Below are 22,142 nucleotides of genomic sequence, written 5' to 3' on the forward strand. Positions count from 1 at the left end.
TTCTGCAAAAACGGGAGGGTTTACATGAATGAAGTGAACAGGAAGTGTTTGCGGAGAAACAGTTCTGCAAGATAACGCAAAACATCTTTGCGAGACAACGCCTTATTTATCTAATGTACAAAAGCAACAAGAATGACTAAAATAAAAATAAAAAGCTATTTAGATGGGATTTTTAGGCTTACATTTTTTGTTCACTTAATTTGTTTATTTATTTAGCTAAATATTTTTAAAAATACCTTATTTTTTTTTATTAAGAAACAAGGATAACTTATGTTCAATGTTTGGACACTGCTGTATGCACATTCTGAAGCAGTTTTAAGCCAAATGCTTTTCTGTTTGTTCTGTCTATATTTCTATGTTCTCGTTCCTCAATTCTCCTCATTCATGTTCATCATTCCTTTTAATTAAACTCAAATAAAAACTTACATATTAGCTTAATTTATATTTATTTTTTATTTATATTCATAAGGGAAGCAAGAGTAGCGGAAAAAAGCAGTGGAAAATAACTACTTATATGTTTACCTGCTGTCTTTTTCAGGTGGGAGCAGGAGAAAATAATAGATATTTTTGCAGGCCTGGAACAGAATCTTTCTGAAGTGGGACTAAAGAATACATACTGAGCAGGTCTCTAGTAAAAAATACAGTAACCATTGTTTCAATTATTCCATTTATGCGAATAGTCACTAATCCATAACACAAAATACATTTGCGCCACTAACTGGCATAATAATGTAACTGCCAGAAAGAGTGACAAATCAGAACAAATCTCTGCGGTGCGCTGATAGAAAAGATGTGAATCACTGATTTAAAATCCTCAGCCCCATCTGACACACCAGTGATAGGAATAAAAGCCCATCCATTTTTCTGACACCTCGGCATTTCGATGGGCTTGGAGAATGACCCAGATGAAGTGTCTGCCAAGTGCTGGGACTTAGCATCTCCTTTCTCCTTGACCTTATGAGACACTGTTTATTTGTGTGTCCTCTGCTAAACCACACACACATGCACACAAACACTAGTGTGTTGACAGTCACACATACACACATTTATCTTCAAGCATATCAGCGAGCCGTTCCAAGTAGCTGGAAAATAGTCCTCCAGCATTTTGTAGCCGCTTCCTGAACGGAAGTCCAGACAGAATGAGCTGGAGTGAGAGAGGGGAAAAATCGCCACCGTCAGGCATTGTTTACTCAACCGCTGCTTAGTGTCAGACTCAATTCAGCCGAGTGTTTGTTAAGAGAAGATAAGAGCCATGAGACAAACGCCAGCATTTCTATAAACCGCTCCGACAAAATTTAAGAGGGCAAAAGTCACTGATATGAAAATTTGCAGGTCACTTCACATTCAAAAAATAAAATGAAAACACACCATATGCTGTAAATATTGAGACACTAACGTAAGAAATCCCGTAAAACGTAAGAGTAGAGTGAAATTATGTCTGTAGTTGAGTGATTATATTTAGAATAGCAAACATTCTTTGAGTTATATTATCTTATTTGCAAATGAGGTATTATCTGATTAAAAACACACTGATGCGAATCATGTCCAGGGCAGATATCTGAACAGATTAAGTTCCATCCAAGTTACTCCATCCATAAATTATATATTATTGTCAGAAAATTTAGGAATGGTTTGTAAAAATTACGCAGAAACAAACTTCTCAATTAAAAAAACAAAACTGTAACATACACTCACTGGCCACTTTACTTGTACCAAATGGAGCCCCTTTTGCCTTCAGAACTGCCTTTATCCCTTGTGGCATAGATTCAGCAAGGTCCTGGAAATATTTCTCAGAGCTTTTGGTCCATATTGACATGATAGCATCACGCAGTTGTGGCAGATTTGTCGGCTGCACATCCATGATATGAATCTTGCATTCCATCGCATCCCAAAGGTGCTCTATTAGATAGAGATTTGGTGACTGTTGAGGCCATTTGAGTACAGTGAACTTATTGTCATGTTCAAGAAACAAGTCTGAGATGATTCGAGCTTTATGACATGGTGCATTATCCTGCTGGAAGTAGCCGTTAGAAGATGGGTACACTGTGGTCATAAAGTGATGGACATGGTCAGCAACTATACTCAGGTAGGCTATGGTGTTGACAAGATGCTCAGTTGGTACTAATGGGTCTGAAGTGTGCCAAGAAAATATCCCCCACACCATTACACCTCCACCACCTGTTGACACCACCATGAACTGTTGATACAAACAAGGATGGATCCAAACTTTCATGGTGATGACACCAAATTCAGACCCTACCATCTAAATATCACAGCAGAAACCGAGACTCAACAGACCAGGCAACGTTTATCCAATGTTCTATTGCCCAAATTTGTTGAACCTGTACAAACTGTAGCCTCAGTTTTCTGTTTTTAGCTGAGAGGAGTGGTACTCGGTGTGGTCTTCTGCTGCTGTAGCCCATCCACCTCAAGGTTTAATGTGCTGTACATTCAGAGATCCTCTTCTGCACACCTCAGTTGTAAAGAGGGGTTATTTGAGTTACTGTTGCCTTTCTATCAGCTGGAACCAGACTCCAGATAAGATCTGTTTTTACATTACTGTGACAGTTGGGTTTAGGGTTGGGGTAGATATTAATAAAATACAAATAATGGGAAATTTAATAAATAATATAAATAATTTTTGTTAACTTCAGGCTGCAGCCATATGTGATGTATAGCTGATTAACCGTGTGGATGGATGTAACAACCTTCTGAGCCTACCAGTAGGCACAAACGGCCCCTACTGGCCCATATTTATCAGCTGATAACCACTGATAATGCCCATTCAATTGAGTGATAATATTCGAGTCGTCTGGCGTAAACGACATCATGATCTCCGACCCCTCAGACAGCACTGCATCAAAAATCATCATTCATCTAAAAGTGATATCACCACATGGGCTCAGGACTACTTTGGCAAACCATTGTCAAGTACCACAATACGTAGTTCTATCCACAAATGCCAGTTAAAACTGCACTGCACCAAAAGGAAGCCCTATGTTAACAGTGTCCAAAAGTGCCATCGACTTCTTTGGGCTCTGAGGCATCTGGGATGGGCCATCACACAGTGGAAACGTACTGTGGTCAGATAAATTAGTATTTCAGGTCTTATTGTCTTACTGAAAAAACAACACAAATCTTCTAGCCATTACGGCAAGTGCAAAATGTATAATCACACTAACAAAAAGGTAGATCTTGGAATATTTATATTGACATTGATACAGTAAAATCAACTTGTTTCAATTTAAGTTAAGCACATAGAGTAAAACAAAATTTTATTTGTTTGGTACGCAATCATGTACTGAAAGATGTGCGAAATATAATGAATAACAAAAGTGTGAACAATTACACTAGGATTTAAACTGCTTTGTGTTTTAAATACTGATTTTCTAACCATTTCTGACATTGATAGGCTATTAAAGTCACAATACAACTGGCGTTTACCACATGAGCTCTGTAGCTTAATGCATGTCTGGCTTTAAATTTGACTCATCTGGCTCTGCTCTCGTCGTGTTTTTGATCAACACATGAGTAGGTCTGTTCCTGGATTCGTTCCCGCCAAATTACACAATTGCGTTTTGGTCTAGCAGAACTTCTCCTTTTTCTCTGATTTACGGCTTCTCTGGATTGCCTCACACATATTAAAAACACATTAGGACCAATCCACAAACACACAAACAAAAGACAAATGCGCACACACAAGTACATACAATAGGAACTGAGTCATTGCACACGTAGTACGCAGGAGCTTGATTTACTTTCAAGTTTGACATCACTGTGGTGGAAAACATCAAAATATACTCACACTCGCTTAGCTAAACTGCATCTGAAAGACACATATGGAAGAACAGAGTTGTCCTTAATAAATATGGCTATGATGATGACTAATGGACACTCATATGGGTAATACAAATGTACACGGACGCAAAATGAATAAAAAAAAAAAAAAGCACTGCAAGGTCAAAACAAACTTGTGATGACAGCTTAGTAATATTACCTTCCTTCCTGTTTGCCCGCTCAGACTGATCACACGAAACTAAACCCCAAATTAAATAAGACAATCCAGCTGGATCTTTCTGTATGTAATAAAAAGACTGTAGAAAGATATTGCCTGTCATGGCCTGTATTATCAGAGGGGAGGGAGGGAGGGATAGACCCTCTGGAACAATAGGGGGCTTTTACAGGCTGAGAGCTGCAGAGAGACACAATAACTGCCTTTAGCAATCAGAACTCACAATAGACAATCTATCATGAACTACAGAGAGAGATTGCCTGTGCCAGTGAATGTGCATTTGAACCAAAAGAAAACGCTGAAAGTTGTGATTGGTTCTGGTATGACTGAACAGAACCAAACTGAAATTAAAGTCTGTGTTAACCAGAAGTTGCTGAGATTTTTATTTGAGTATGTTGATGTACTTTCAACTAAAATTAAATATTGAGAAAGGGGCGGGGCTGTTTTTTTTTTTTTTGCGCATCATTGCCTCTAATTTACGGTCAAGGAGGCAGGATTAAGAATATTGCAGCTGAAGCAGTCAAACTGACATCATCAGAAAAGGATCGCCATTCCAAACACTGAAACAAATAGTCAGACTTCGATTGAAGATTACTACAACAAACATTTTTGTTTCCGTGTGATAACTTGGAAGAATTCTTTGTTCACCTAAAGGGTGACAATGTGTGCTAGCAAAATAAACTTTGTAAAATCTGATTTCACATTAGCTTAAATATATAACAGGCATTTTATATGACTGTGGTTTATTAAATCATTGATAGAATGATTTGTAAATCAGTGACTTGGTGCAGATACAAAACACTAATGAATAATGAACTGAAGAGATGAAAGAATAAACAAATGACAGACAGACAAACAATGGTGATGGGGATTGGATGGAAAGAACAAAAGATGGATGGATGGATGGATGGATGGATGGATGGATGGATGGATGGATGGATGGATGGAAACAACAAAGGACAGACGGATGCATGGATGGATGGATGGATATGTGAATGGAATGACAGATAGAGCAAAAGAAGGATGGATGGATGGATGGATAGATGGAATGACAGATAAAGCAAAAGATGGATGGATATACGGATGGAATGACAGATAGAGTAAAAGCAGGATGGATGATGGATGGATAGAAGGATGGATGGATATATAGATGGAATGACAGATAGAGCAAAAGAAGGATGGATGGATGGATGGATAGATGGAATGACAGATAAAGCAAAAGAAGGATGGATGGATGGATAGATGGAATGACAGATAAAGCAAAAGATGGATGGATATACGGATGGAATGACAGATAGAGTAAAAGCAGGATGGATGATGGATGGATGGAAGGATGGATGGATATATAGATGGAATGACAGATAGAGCAAAAGAAGGATGGATGGATGGATGGATGGATGGATGGATGGATGGATGGATGGATGGATGGATGGATGGATGGATGGATGGATGGAACGACAGATATAACAAAAGATGGATGGATGGATAAAAAGAACAAAAGAAGGATGTTTGGATGGATGGATAGAAAGAACAAAAGGAGGATGGACAGATAGATGGAGGATGGAAAGAACAAAAGAAGGTGGGACAAATAGATGGATAGATGGAAAGAACAAAAGAAGGATAAACGGATGGAGTAATGGATGGACGGAAAGAACAAAAGAAGGACGAACAGATGAATGGATAAGTGGATGGATTGTACAGTAGATGAGTGAAGATAGACATAGATAGACAGACAGACAGATAGACAGATATAGATAGATAGATAGATAGATAGATAGATAGATAGATAGATAGATAGATAGATAGATAGATAGATAGATAGATAGATAGATAGATAGATAGATAGATAGATAGATAGATAGATAGATAGATAGATAGATAGATAGATAGATAGATAGATACTGTATTTCATAATGGTGTCCGTAATACCATATTTTTTAGGAAATGTATCTGTTTTTATCTGAAAAAGACAGAAATAAACTGAAATCATAGCAACTTTCATATTTTATGCCCGATAAAGTGAGAAAGTCAGAAAAATGATATCCTAAGTGATAAAACAAAATCATATTAAGAGCAGCTGGCTGATATCTTTTCCTGTGAGGGGAGAAAATGTTTTACACAGTACCTTCTCATAACAAAGTGATATACGTTTTTTGTCAAACAATCCAACAATACAAAGGCAATGTGCCGGCCATGTGCTAGTGGAGTTCAAAAATGTGACGTAAAGGGGGCTTTTCTAGGAGCATTAGTGAAATGACAACCATATGAAGTACAAAACACAACGTCAGATGTAACATTTAACATAAATATTTATAGTTTTCAGCTTTTTATTGTGTGTGTGTGTGTGTGTGTGTGTGTGTTTCTCTGAACCAATGTGTGTCTGGACCAAAACCTACACTGAGCCATCTGGACAGAGACAGAGAGATGGAGTGAGTGGTTAGAAAGAGGGCAAACAGTCGTGTGCATGTGCTTGTGTGTGTGTGTGTGTGTGTGTGTGTGTGTTGTGCTCAATCAAGATTACATAAAGTGAATTCACAAATTTTTCATTATGTTGCACTGGCAGATATATCTGATGAAAATAATATTCCAGAGACTAAGTAAATGCTGTCTGGCTGAACATTTAATCTCAATATGGCAGCTCAATATGGCGACTTCCGCCAGTACTAGTCGCTATTTTTGTGCATAAAACTTTTCAGAAAAACAAACAATAAACTGACGGCATGGTGTCTCAGTAGCTAGCAGTATTCCCTCACAGCAAGAAGGTCACTAGTTAAAGTCTCGACTGGGTCAGTTGGCATCTCTGTGTGGAGTTTGCATGTTCTCCCCGTGTTCGTGTGGGTTCCCTCCAGGTGCTCCGGTTGGTCTAAAGACATGCAGTATAAGTGAATTGGATGAACTGAATTGGCCAGTGTATGAGTGTGTGTTGATTTGAGAATGTATTGGTGTTTCCCAGTTCTGGATTGCAGCTTCAAGGGCATACCCTGCATAAAACATTTGTCAAAACAGTTGATGGTTCATTCTGCTGTGGTGACCCCTGATAAATATGGATTTATGCTAATCAGAAAACGAACTCTGGCTAGGCATTCCACTTTACTGTACGAATATGTGCCCAGCAAAGAACAACTATATATAGCTCACCACCCGTGCCTATTCAGACACACACTGTTTTCAAACCAAGAGTGCCAAATGGAGCGCCAAATAAGCTGAAATCCCAGTGCAACAAATGTGGAAAACTCAGGATATCTAACATGAACAGGAGTCTTATTATTTCTGGCTTTAGAATAGATCGCTTTACCAATATCAGAGCTGCATCAATGGCCTTACCCAAATATCCAAAAGCATGTCTATTATCTGGTGTGAGTAATAGTCCACAATCATTTCATGAAGCTCCTTTACTGTTTAAAAATAGCTCCCCATATGGGCACTTTCCTATTACTATGAGGGCATTCAATCTCTCTTGCGCTCTCTCCCTCTCTTTTGGTCAATCTGGTCTTGTAACCTCTATTCTGTTTCAATTGCAAGCAGAACCAACGGTACACAGCAACATTGAGTCAGGGCACCTCCTTATGCCCAGAATAACCCTTTGCTTCCTGTTAATCTCTGCTGAACAGGTGCTGCTATTTACAGCACACAAATCCATCCACTCCAACAGAGGAACGAGGGATAGAAACGCCGAGATGGGAGCGAGAGATGAACAAAGTGGATGATGGAAAGTCTTATATCACAGAGAAATCTAGAATTCGTATCTCTCCAGCTTCCTTGGCATTAACCTGCACACTGCAAACAGAAAGTGAGAAAAAAATTAAGCTGCAATGTTTTACATTTGTTTTTGGAAATTAAGTTAAATATTGAAAAAATAATACAAATAGTCAAATCAATCTTGAAGTGAGAGCTTTAAAAAAGTTAAAATGTTAAAAATTGAATTGATGGAACAACACTTCAGACAGTCGGATTGATAGAATGGATGGACAGATGGATGGATAGATGAATGAAAAACATTGATGGATGGATGGATGAATGGATAGATGGATGAAACCCGTGGATGGAGGGATGAAACACATGGTTGTATGGATGAAACATGAACTGATGGATAAATGGATGGATGGATGAAACACTGAAGCATGGATGGAAAACATTGATGGATGGATGGATTAAAAACATTGATGATGGATGGATGATGGATGGATAAACATGTACGGATGAAAATCATGGATGGATGTATTGTTGAAACATGGATGGATAGAGGAAACACATGGAGGGATGGATGGATAGATAGATGAAACATGAATGAATAGATAAATGGATGGATGAAACATGAATTCATGGATGAAATGCATGGATGGATGGATGAAACAAATGAATGGATGGATTAAAAACAGATGGATGGATAAAACATGGAGGGATGAATGGATGGATGGATAAATAGATGAAACATGAATGAACGGAGGAAACACATATGGATGGATGAGTGGGTGGGTGGATGGATGGATTAATGGATAAAGCACATGGATGGATGGATGAAACGCGTATGGATGGATGAAACGTGGATGGATGGATGCATGAAACATGAACGTATGGATGAAATATGAATGGATGGATAAATGGATGGATGAAACACGGATTGATTGAAGGATGGATGGATGAAAACATTGATGTATGGATGGATGAAAAACATTGATGATGGATGGATGAAAGGATGGATGGATGGATGGATGGATGGATGGATGGATGGATGGATCAAACACATGTATGGATGGATGAAACACAGATGAATGGATGAAACATGAATTGAAGGATGAAACGCATGAATGCATGGATGAATGGATGGATGGATGGAAGAAACAAATGGATGGATGAATGGATGGATGAAAAACATTAATGTATGGATGGATGAAAAGCATTGATGGATGGAGGGATAGATTAATGGATAAAATACATGAATAGATGGATGAAGCACATGGATGGATGGATGATACATTAATGTATGGATGAAACATAGATGTATGGATGAGACATGAATGGATGGATAAATGGATGGATTGATGGATGGATGGATGGATGGATGGATGAAACGCGGATGAATTGATGGATGAAAAAACGATGATGGATGAATGATGGTACACATGTATGGATGGATGAAACACATGAATGGATGGATGAAACACATGGAGAGATGGATGAATGGATGGATGGATGGATGGATGGATAGATGGATGAATGAATGGATGGATAGAAAAAATATGTATGGATGAATGAATAACATTGATGGATGGATGGATGGATGGATGGATAAAACACATGGATGAATGAAACATGAATGATTGGATGAAAAACATGGATAGTTGGCTGGATGAAACATGGATGGATGAAACATGAATGGATGAAACACATGGAGGGATAAATGGATGGATGAGAAAACACATGGATGGAACAAATGAAACATGGAGGGATGGATTAATAGATGGATTGAACAGATGGATGGATGATATAATGGCACAGTGAAAGAACCCGAGAGAGAAAAATTGAGCAACAGATTGATAGAAAGACAGATAGATATAATTAAAAGCCACATTTCTTCATTAAATGGAAGCCAGCCCTAAAACTTGTACAACACACACACATACAAACACAAAAGCAAACTCACAGGTATGTTACATAAACAAATATAGTGTATGTAAAACATCTATTAAACAAGTTCATGAGCGGAGAATCATGGGTAAAACGGTACGACCACAGCATTTAGTTTCACACAAGAGATCTTGATGTGTTTCTAAGCACTAAAGGCTATTAAATTCATCTGGAAACCCTTGACCCCAATGACTCAGTGTGAATATTATGCAAGACAGATAATCTAAAAGCAGGGTCACTCCCACAGACTGATGAGGGCACTTATTTGTAATATGAGCACATTAACTTATGGAAATGCTAGACTTGACATTTCATGATAAAAAATAAAAAACTAAGTGGTTTTTGCAAGCGGAGTTCGAACGTGAAGCTCATTGGTTTGGTGGTTGCAATAACATGAGCAATCCAAAGAGCCTGCTCCAGCTTCACTAATAATTGTATCCAGGCCTTATACATATGCAAATATTGTCCAGAACATGACTCAGAAGTTGTGTGCGAACATTAATAATCACATTTAATTACACAAGCATCTAAGACATAGTCCTTTGAAGTTTTTGTCTCGAATCTGCATTCAAATCCACGCTGCCAGGATATCGTTTTTGCATGATATATTCATTTACTCATTAAACAAAGCATGAATGTGCGAGGCGTCCTAACAATGCATCACAAAAGCATAAATAGCACAAAAACACCCACCGCAATTACTGCAGCATGCACAGCGATCACGGGCCTCTAAGCAGTGAATAAATCTCTGAAGAGAAGGAACAGATGAGGAATGAACATAATCGCTGTCTCTCGCTCGGCCCGAAATTTTCCTCTCCATCTATCTAATCTACTCATTAAGAAGTGTCTGAGACGTTTCCCCACATGAGAATGGAAGGAAATCAGTTTGGCTGCTGCATTAATGACCGCTCAGTGGAAATCTCTCTCTAAACTTCAGCCTCAAAAAGGAACTGCCTTTGTTCCAGCAGGAGATGCTGATAGACGAGAGAAAGAGAGAGAGAAAGAGAAAGAGACAGATTGTTTACTTTGGCACTTGTGAGATCACCTCCTCTCCCTCTTCAAATGAGAATGATTGACATCTCCCGGAGAGCACAAAGACGACAGCTCAAAAATTAGTCCTCCCATGTTAAGTCAAGGAGAACGAAGCACAAAAACTATTTTTTTTTATTGTCTAACAAAAAAAAACGATTGGACGATGAACGTAGTCACATGTTGCTAAAAGAAATTCTGACAGACATTTGCATTCGGTCTGTCATGTACCTCCAGCTAAAAGCGTCACCAAGCCATGACACTTTACCTCCACCTCCTAAACATTTCCTTTAAGCATTTTTATGCAGTTTTCCAAAATGCACATAAAAACAGATAGATGGAATTATAGCTATGATGATACAAGAAGATCCGTCTTTCGGATGAGACGTTAAACCGAGGTCCCGACTCTCTGTGGTCGTTAAAAATCCCAAATTTGCCCACTGGCCTCTGTCCATCATGGCCTCCTAACCATCCCCATATTCCAATTGGCTTCATCTCTGTCTCCTCTCCACCAATCAGCTGGTGTGTGGTGTGCCGTCTGGCGCAAAATGGAAAGAGTAATGAAAAATCGTACTCAAGTAAAAGCACCATTACCTGCCCAAAAAAGTAGTGCTAGTAGAGTAAAAGTATCTGTTGTAGATATTACTCGAAGTATGAGTAAAAAGTAGCCCTTTCAAAAGTACTTAAGAGTAGTGAGTAGTGAGTATTACACTGTATGTAGTGCATTTAGTTTTTGCCCTGCAGGCACACAACGTCGTAAGATGTTAATATTAGGTTAGATTTAGGTTGTGATGTCAGGTGACCAAAATTTAAGGTCAAGCCCGTGTCTAAGGACAATGTTATTTTGATGTCCAATAATGACGTCAAATGACGTTGATATTTGGTTGATTTTAGGTTATTAGAAAGTGATCAAAATCCAAAGTCGAGCCAACATCTTAAACCAACGTCATATTGATGTCAAATACTGACATTTATTCATCAGGTATGGCACCAAAATCCAACATCTGATAGACGTCATAGTGGAAACGTCCACACAACGTCAAGCTGAAACATCAGACGTTGATATTTGGTTGGTTTTAGGCTGGACGTTGGACATTGACGTCAGCCTGACGTTGAGTTCTGACATCAACCCAATTTTCATTAAAAAAAATTAAATAACATTACAACCTCCATGGCGTTAGGGTACATCGTCAATCTGATGCCATGTTGACGTCTTGTACCTGCTGGGTGTTAAAGGCCATTTCGGTCATCATACAGTTTACACACTTCATCTTCTCATCAGTGACCTGCATCTAAACAGTCTCTGGGTCAATGCATGTAAAGATTTTGGACACTTTTAATACTTCCAAACAGTTTACTGCAATTACATAGCGCACATGTCTTGAGGTAGTTCATTATGTTTTGATTTAATTAATATGTGCGATTTGATTGGACAGGAATCACAGGACTGGTTTTTCTAATCCTCACAGACAGGAAAAAATAAAGTAGTGACAGCAGGTTGAAGGGAAGTAGTGGAGTAAAAAAACCGATACAGCACTAAGAATGTACTCAAGTGAATGTAAAAGCACACATTTTTTAAAACTACTTAGTAAATTACAATTTCCTGAGAAATACTACTCAATTACAGTAATTTGAGGATTTGTAATTTGTTACTTTACACCACTGGTTACAACCCCAATTCAGAAAGTCAGGACAGTGATTTCTAAATTTACTTTGACTTGTATTTCATTGCAGACAATCCAACAATTTCTTTAAATTATTTATTTATAACAAATTCTTTACTATGTTCCTAGTGATATTTATTGCTTTTTTTTTTTTCAAAATAAACACATTCCAATTATGGTTCTTTCAACACATTTCAAAAAAGTTATGGTAGTAAAGCATTTACCACTTTGTAATGTTGCTGTTCCATTTCCCAACACATAAAAGACCCAATACACCAAGTTATGAAGTATTTCAGGTGTGATTTTGTTCTATTCTTCATGCAAACAAGCCTTACGGTGGGAAACATTACAGGTTGTTCATTGTCACACTTTGAGCTTCAAAAAGACCCACACATTCTCTATTGGAGACAGTTCAGAATTGCTGACCCGCCCGTCAAGTACCTGCATCTTCTTCCTCCGCAGCCAGGACTTGTAATGTGTGCAGAATGTGCTTTTGCATTGTCTTGTTGAAGTGCATGGGCATCCCTGAAAAAGAAGGCAGCATATTGTGCTCCAAAATCTGTATGTACTTTTCAGCATTAATGGTGCTATCACAGAAGTGCAAGTTACCTTTGCCAAGGGCACTGAACCAACCCCATACAATGACATACCCTGGCTTTTGGACTTGTTGCTGGTAACTGTCTGGATGTTTCTTTTTTTTCTTTGGTCCAAAGCACACGGCGTAAATTTCTCCAAAAAATACCAGAAATAATGATTTATTTGACCACAGTACAGAGAAGTCGATGAATACTGTTAACATAGGGCTTCCTTTTGGCACAGTTTTAACTGGCATTTGTGGATGAAACCATGTTTTGTGGTACTTGACAAATGTTCGCCAAAGTAGTCCTGAGCTCATGTGGTGATATCATTCATAGATTAATGATGATTCTAGACGCAGTGCCGCATATGGAATCGGGGATCACGATAGTTCAGCTTAGGCTCACGCCCTTGTCCTTTACGCACTGAAATTTCTCCAGATTCCTTGAATATTTTAATTCTGTTAAGCACTGATGAAGGTTAAAAATCCAAATGTCTTCCTATCTTTCTTTGAGAAACATTGTTTTTAAACATTTCAACTATTTTCCCATGGTTTTTAGGCAAACTGGCTATCCTCTGCCCATCTTTGCTCCTAAAGGACTAGACCTTTCCTGGATGCTGCTGTTTTGGTTCATTATATCACATTATTATTTAACTAATTTACCAGTAAACCTAAATTTCTCTACTCACAACTTTTTTGAAATGTGTTGCAACCAAATTGGAATGCGTGTTTTTGAAGAAAAAAAAAAAAAACTAAAAGAAAAACCAATAAAATTCATGGGGAACACATTAAATAATGCTTTTTGTGATGTCTGCAATGAAATACAAGTTAAAGTAAATTTAGAAATTGCTACTTTATTTTTTAAACTGCATTTACCATACTGTCCCAACTTTTTCTGATTTGGGGTTGTAGTTAAAATATGAAATATTCGAGAATTCACAGATCTGGCATCACCACCTTTTTTTTTTTTTTGGTATAAAAGGGCCTTCTGTTGTATATTTTGCTGTTTCAGTTAGTACGGTCAACCATCTTACAAAACCAGTGAAAACAGGAAAGTTAGATTGTAAGTTAATAAACATCTGTCAGATAATTAAGGATTTTTTCACCAGGTGCCACAATCTCTTATAATTGCTCTTTTCCCGTGGCCTTTATCCAAATTGTCTCAGTTCTGACATTTTGTAATGTTCTCCGCCGCACAAAGACCAGCCTCGGAGCTGTTCAATAAGACATGATGAAAATGAATACATGCTCTCCGAGGGAAGAAATAACAGCAGGAAAAATGCCAAGCTTAGTTTCCCAGTGACAGTTTGTGGGTCTCAGGTCAAATGGCAACAAAGCACATTTCTAAATGTCACATGGGGGTGGGGGGATTTCTGACACCATAGTAAAAGCTCTAGCACTTTATTCCGGAGTCAAAATACATTACAGGCACATTTTACATTAAAATTGCAAGGCAAGTTCATTTATTTAGCACATGCATAATGGCAATTCAAAGTGCTTTACATAAACAATAATAAAAGAAACAAGCATAAGAAATAAAAAACAATGAACACAAATTATTAAAACAGGTTTTCATCTTATTTTATTTAGCAAGTATTTTATCTAAAATTCAATGAAAATTTAAAATTCTTCAAAAGTCAAGTCAGTCATTATTTTTGTCAATTATACTTTTAATCAGCAAGATTGCAATAATTAATTAAAACCAAAAAATGATTTATAGTGTATTGACCTTATTCTTTAGTTTAAAATAAACTTATTACAGCAAAAATCTTTTTTTTTTTTACAGAATTACACTAGTTGTTGCCTTGATTTGCTCACCGATGTCTTCTGCATAGTTCTCTATCCGTAAAGTGACATTATTTACAGTTTAAAACAAAATAAGATTCTTTTATAACATTTAATTGAAACATTTCATTTTAGTTTGCTCTTAATAAAATAAATAAAAAGCAATAAAACAAACAAAAAAGGTTACTTCAAATTAAAAATGATCATCTCTGTGTTAAATGCATTTGCCCCAACCCTCTCCATCATTCTAATCCTCCTCTCAGATGGGATGGTGTGCCAAATAAAAGGTTACAATGGGCCAATTTTGGCCCGCGGGTCCTACTTTGAGCACCTCTGTTTTAGAGCTTCCGATTCAGCTTCCTTTGAGAGAAATGACTAGGAATAATAAACTGCAGAAAACAGTCAAACTGCTTGCTCCACAGACAGGTGTTTGCATGGCAGAATAATATAATAAGAAAATATCAGTTTGCAACATCAATCAGCAAAACAAGCCGTTTTTAACATCTAAAAATGAATGGAAGTGAATGAGACTGGACGTCTCGAGCCAAAAAGATTCAAATGGCTGCGCCCACTTGTACGCAAAGAATAAGGTGATTAGCAGCAAAAACCATTAAAAGTTTGCTTCAAGAAAATGTAACTAACATTTAAATGAACACAAGGGGGAAGTTACTGTATATTCTTTAAGCATTTCATTAGGCAACTTTAATAGTTTGGTCTTTGCATACTTTTAATTGCACAGAAAAAACTGCACACTAATGCATAAAGTACTTGAGATTTACTAATGCACTGTTAAAACCATTGAACTGAAGCAAAATCATGAGGGAGAGCATGTCTGAGGTATTAATACATCAAAAGGGTGATTCTAAGATTGTATCTCTTCCCTTTGGAAAAAGATTTGCTAAATTTGGCCCTTAATAATGTTAATAAATTAGCATTTTGTTAAGGGAAAGCATAGCAGTGATTAGTGATTTTCAATCCGACCCAAGTATTTTCTTTAAAATTGCTCATCTGATATTGCTGCTCTTAAAAGACAGATGACTGATTCTTAGTGTCATGTTCAGGAATCTTAGTGTGATTCTGTAGTCAGATTTAAGTTTTAGCAGTCATATCAAAGCAGTAAGTAAATCGCATACTATCATCTCAAAACATTGTAAGTATTAAATGCTTTGTTTGCATTAAGGTCTGTTCATGATTTTATCACCAGCAGAGTGGATTACTGTAATGGACTTCTGGCCACTGACCTTGCCAAAGAGACAGTCAGACAGTTGTAGCACATTCAGAACGCTGCTGCCAGGATTCTGACTGGAGACAGAAAATCAGAGGACATCAAACCTCCTGAAAAAATTCTGAGGTCATTACACTGGCTCCCAGTTACATTCAGAAAAGATTTTAAAGTATTACTACTTGTCTGTAAATCACTAAATGGCCTAGTACCAATATACTCACTAAATACAAACATAACAGACTGTGGCGTAGCGCAAAATGCGGAGGCCCCCCTGCAGGGATCGCTGACGGGGCCCCCTGTTGAAGTTTGGGGGGGGGATGGATGCGTCATACGTCAATTTGCATATCACTGACGTCATCACGTTCTACTGTTTCTGTTTGTTTAACAGCCTATGGTTAATGAAGGGGTATTTATAATTGCACTACACTTTATAAAAGCATGTTTATTTAACTAAATGTATTGCTGTTTGAATACAGTATGTCATTATAGATGTGTAGTGAATGTGCAGTAATCTCTCATATGTAATAAACTCAGACAAGTTCAGAAACTGTCACTAAAATATCTGTGATTGTGAACAAGAAAAGAATAAACGGTCCAATTAAATTGTTAAAATAAAGGAGAAGTAGATCGGTTTGACTGTACAAGGGAAATACCTTCACACTGCCTGTGCTAAATCATTTGTCGTCGGTACGCAGAGGGGTGATCTGCTCTCGGGCTGCAGGTGGGAGAGGCTGCTGTACGAGGACTGACTGGGCCGCCTGTCAGTGCTGTGAGGCGGGGGAGGGGTCGGCGGCATCACACGCAGCTCGTTGAGAAGAGTAGGGATGGTACAGTATGGACAAATGATAGTCTACAAAAAAAATCTCCAATAACACACAAAAAAGTCACTAGATTTGTCGCTAGGGGGGTCTGAAAAATAGCTAAATCTAATGACAAAGTCGCTAAGTTGGCAACATTGGCGGCAAGCAATTAGAATGAAGTAGTCCACCGCTTGAGAGGTGTTCAGAGAACACAGACCTGTGAACTTTGGTTCCGACCACAGTTGTTCCCAAGAGTTTTATTATTGCGGTTGCCGGATTATCAATTATTGAAAATCGCGACGACGCGGGGCCCCCTAATCACGCGGGGCCCCCCCGCGGTGCGTGCCCTGCGGGCCCGTCTGCTACGCCACTGATAACAGATCACTTAGATCATTAGGATTGAGTAAATTAGAAATTCCAAGAGTTCAGTCGAAGCAGGGTGAATCCACCTTCAGCTACTCACCCCTCGCTGCTGGAATCAGCTTCCAGAAATGATCAGATGTGCTCCAACATTAGGCTCATTCAAATCAAGACTTAAAACACATGTTCAACTGTGCCTTTACTGAATGAGCGCTGTCTTTTTCCCTGTAAAACCTGTTTTAATAATTTGTGTTCATTGTTTGTCTGTGCAGATAGAAGATTAACTGCTGGAGATCGCAAAAATTTTGTTATTCTTAATGGAGGTGCACGGCTTGTGCGCACATATTGGGAGCATTGTGTGCAAGTGGCGCAACACGCTCGCCTTCCAGGCGCCCCAAGTCGAAAACATTTTCAGAATGCCATGAGCCACGTGACAAGAATTGACTGATCAGCTTCATATTTTGTATGGAATATACACATTTTGGTAGCACAGCAGTGTTTTTATTTTCCCAAATTTGTATCAAGAGTTGCAGCAATGTTTTGTCAGCTTGTCATCATCGGAGAAGACGGTAGATGGTCGCATAGCGTTGACCGGTTTGCCATGACAAAAACGTTGAAGACCACTGCTGTAAAATACAAAAAAAAACCTAAAACAGTTTAAGACTTACTTTAAAAAAATAATAATAATAATTCTACCATTTTAAAGGAATTACATTTACATATTATTCCTTTAAAGACTCTCCAGATAAAAAAAATGTTCCCTGATAACATTATAAATAGGACATTGCAAAGTGCTCAAAGCAAATGCGAAAAGAAAAAAAACGAGACATTTGAGCAAAACGACATAATGCTGTGGAGCTCAAAACATGCATTAGAGTAGAGAGTTGTGAGGGAAAAGTGCAGATGTATTCCTCTGAGAGCGACAGACAGGAGACATCATGCTGTCTTCCCAAGAGAAGAGCAAAAGAAAGTCAAGGAATCATGATGTGTGTGTCAAAGAAGCGTTCTGCTTTCTCTCCCCACAGACGCACACAAAAATAGGACACCAAATCGGAGCGCATTCTCTCCGTTTGGTCTGCAGAAATGTCAGTGAATGCTGAGCTCCAGTGACAGAAACTGTACACAGCCAAATCAGCACAAAATAAGAGGCAGATCGACAGGACTGCACTTTCTCTAAAGCTTTTATTCAAAGTTGAAAGCTTGCTCCTGAAAACTTTTAGTTGAAAACTTCCGAATTCACCGGCAGTCTCCTGATGGGAATGCAGGTGCAGAAAACCTAGCTTTCCCATGTGGTCTCCCACTCAAGTATTGACCGGGCGCAGCCCTGCTTAGCTTAAAGGGCCATGAAAGCCCCTCGTTTCAGCAGGGTGTTTTCACACCTCTACTTTGGAAAAAGGCAGAAAAGTGGGCGTGTCCAGCTCTGTTTAGGGGGGAGTGTCGGAGGAACTAAAGTGGGATGGTGTGGGAGTGTCTATTTGGGCATGCGCGAGTTTCAGTCAAAATACACACACGAGAAAGTGATGGTGTATTTTTTACAGTCATTGTGTTTAACCTACATGGACATCTGTAGTTGAATTATTTGCCAGATTATTAAATGTTGGACTTTAACTGCAGTTTGGCTCTTTCATTCAGGGAATTCATTCATGCCCCTCGCGACAAACGCGATATTTGATTCGAGGATCTGCTCTAAGCGTGTATTTTTCATGCAATGTTTGATACCGCACGGCGAATGAGAGAAAAAAAGCTCCGCAATTCCCGGAAACTTAGATGCACACGGCAGGTAGCGTCAGAAAGCCGTGTGTGTTATTCCGGTCACAAAATGCGGTGCTAACAAGTTTGCACTCAGTGCAATAGTTAACTTAATTCGATACGAACAAACTGAATAAACAAAGAGCACTGGTCGCTCACTTACCAAATCTGTAGAGACAGGACAATCACCAGCAACTAGAGCCGCGTCTTTATGAAGAGAATACTACAAGCAAATCCAGATCTCAGCGTTTGCAGATGAGAACAGCTCTCAGGTAAACAATAATCCTCCTTAGACACGTAAGTTATTGTTGTCGAGCGTCGCGTACACTGTTAATCCACACGTGAGTCTGCGCTCTCACAGAGAGAAAATGAAAACGAAACTTAATGGCAGCAAACTATAAAAGCAACACTTCACGCTTGTTTTGCCAACACAACGTGGCGTCTCTGGTGTAAACAGTGACACTAATGAATATTAATGAAGTTGCAAAATAGAGCGCGCTGATTGGTTTGAACCAAGCCTTACTCATGCATTAATGCATCACACTGTAAGAAGTAATAAGACTCACTCTGGCACAGACGTCCAGTCTGCACGCTGGAATACAGGCTATTATGTCATGACCATGACACAGCTTCAAAAATTCGTTTCAAACCAGAAGTACGAATTTGCTTGAAATAACGCAAAAACAACCAATTTACACTTTTTAGTGAAATATAGGTGTCCTAATAGTGTTTTTAGCAGTGTGGGACACATATACGACTGTCAACAGCTCAAAAAATGTGTTTTGGTGTTTCGTGACCCTTTAAGTGGGTGACTGAAGCCTTGCTTTGCCCACCACTAGCAATGGCCACAAGCAGGAGCAAACAGTAACATAAAAGGAAATCCAAAAGAGTAGTCAGATCAGAGGCAAAGTGATCAGCCCAGGCAGCTAACAGCATAAACAATCCACAAAGCAAGGGTCAAGAAACACAGCAAGGAAAAACAAGAGAAGGAAAAGCTTCGTAGTGCTATAGGATAACAAGACTCAGCCCAGAAGTGTGTGTGTGTGCTGTGCATATAGTCCTCATAATCAGTAAGAATGATCTTCCCCCGTATCAGTCCAGATTGCAGGTTTTGATTAGCGCTAAGCATCATTGTAGTTGTAGTTCGGTTCAGTGGTAGAATTGTAGTTTTCCAGTGATCTGCATAGGCTAGATCAGTGTTTCTCAACCACTTTCCTGGAGGACAACCAGCACTAAATCTTTTGGATGTCCCCTTTGTCTCACCCATTACAGGTCTTTCAGTCTCTGCTAATGAGCTGATGATCTGAATCAGGTGTGTTTGGTTAAGGAGACATGGGAAATGTGCAGAGCTGGTTGGAGGTACACCAAGAACATGGTTGAGAAACATTAAGATAGATCGCTATTGATCGTGACAAAGTCTTGAAGGGGCAAGTTAGACACTAGAGAGCATTTGATTGGTCAGAAGATTTAATGAGAAACTGAAGTATGAGGTGACATTAAAAATAAAAATCTGATGCATTTAGGGGTCCATAAGCTATTTTATATATGTTTATATTCGCTAAATGCTAATTCTGTCACTGTTTTAGAGCACACTAGCTTATTGATACCCTTAAGACTAATATACTAATACTAACATCCAAAAACTTAATTTCACAGGGACTTTAAATAAAACTTTTTAACCCAACAGTTGAGTCTATCCATATTTGAACCAACATTGGGTTAAACATCCCAGTGCATTCTTGTCAATACATAGTCTAGTTTTTGAACCCAGCTTTAATAATCCAAACCTTTTGAATGCCAGTATACATTTACATAAATTTGGTGCCATGAAACAAACAGACATGCTGAAAAATCAACCAATATTCATACAGCGTCAATAGCATGCCTATATTCCTCTTACTTTAAATTCCGGCACAGTGAAAACAATTCAACACAGAACACTAGCAATATTGTGCCTTCACTCGAAATCTCTCCCCAGATGAAATCAAACTACAGTTCTCGAGAAGTGAGAACGGGCATAAGGGTCTCATTCATTTGGGGAACTCTTCCGACACAGCTGGAGGAGCTGACGAAGGGATTTGCGTGGATCGTGGGACTAGCTCTCAGAACAATCCCGGTTATGCATGGGCACAATGGGAGGCACAGATTACTGATTCACAATAGAGCGAACATGCATTGTTTAATGAAAATCTGCCAGCCCAATTCCCACACTACACGTGGCCCAATCCAAGTGCACTTCATAAACCGAGTCTCAAAACGCTGATCATTGTATTTCCTCATCAGATATGACCTTAATTAAAGCCTTTAATGTTAAGTTCTCTTGTGCACCTTTGTGAAATGTATCATGCAATTGGCATGTTTTTACTACTGTACAAAGTGACATCACTGCCAAGACAATGTGTACAACTAATGTTAGCGTATGTGGGTGTCAGCGGTCTGATCTTTCTGTAATCCAGCAGAAATGTTTAGTATACACAAGGACCCCTACCAGTAATATAAACAGCAAGGTACAAATAGTTTCCATGGGCATTACTGAGATTTTTATGCTATTGGGTATGTAAAGTAAACAATATGATGTGGGTTCAAATATTGCCTAGTCATTGCACTTGAAGAAGACATTTAAAAAGAAAGTTTACCCCAAAATAGAAATATAGTCACCAATTATTCACAATTAAGTAAAACAGAAAATGTTTTGAAAGAATGTAGGTATAGCTATTGACATCCATACAGTCCAGGTTCATTGAAAATACATGCCTCAGCCTACATTAAAACAGACCCCTAGGTTTTCATGATTTTTTGGATAAAAATGACAGCTTCTGTGGTGGTAATTCCCAGAAATTTGTGGACAACAATGACACATTGACAATGACACCAACCATAAAAATAATGCTTCTTTATTTTGGTCTCTTGTTAAGACAATATCTAAAAGAGATCTAAAACGGTAGGCATTATCTAAACTAAAGTAAGGTTGTATAACTTTTTTTTATCCACAATCTTACTTTCTCTCAGATTTTACTCCCCCGAGCATCTGACATCAAGCACCTCACACACAGGACATGCGTTATTTCTTCCCCTACAGTAGGGGTGTCCAAACTTGGTCCTGGAGGGCCGGTGCCCTGCATAGTTTAACTAAAACATCCTACAACACACCTGCCTGGAAGTTTCTATACCTAGAAAGAGCTTGATTAGCTGGTTCAGGTGTGTTTAATTGAGGTTGGAACTAAAATATGCAGAACACCGGCCCTCCAGGACCGAGATTGGACACCCCTGCCCTACTGTATATACACCTAAAACAAGGACTGGCGTAAAACTT

General features: G+C 38.6%; 1 protein-coding gene across 5 annotated transcripts in view; it reads right to left on the bottom strand.

Annotated features, from left to right (window-relative positions):
- zdhhc8b (zDHHC palmitoyltransferase 8b) overlaps positions 1-22,142 on the bottom strand; it is a 135,196-nt gene that overhangs the window by 46,576 nt on the left and 66,478 nt on the right. The window contains exon 1 of one of the 5 annotated variants that reach the window (XM_087251383.1): positions 3,998-4,182. The gene's annotated coding sequence lies outside the window, so the exon portion shown is untranslated. 5 annotated transcript variants of the gene reach the window in all.

The sequence above is a fragment of the Danio rerio genome, chromosome 5 (genome assembly GCF_052040795.2).
Source record: "Danio rerio strain M-AB ecotype USA chromosome 5, GRCz13ab, whole genome shotgun sequence".
Taxonomy (NCBI): Eukaryota; Metazoa; Chordata; class Actinopteri; order Cypriniformes; family Danionidae; genus Danio; species Danio rerio.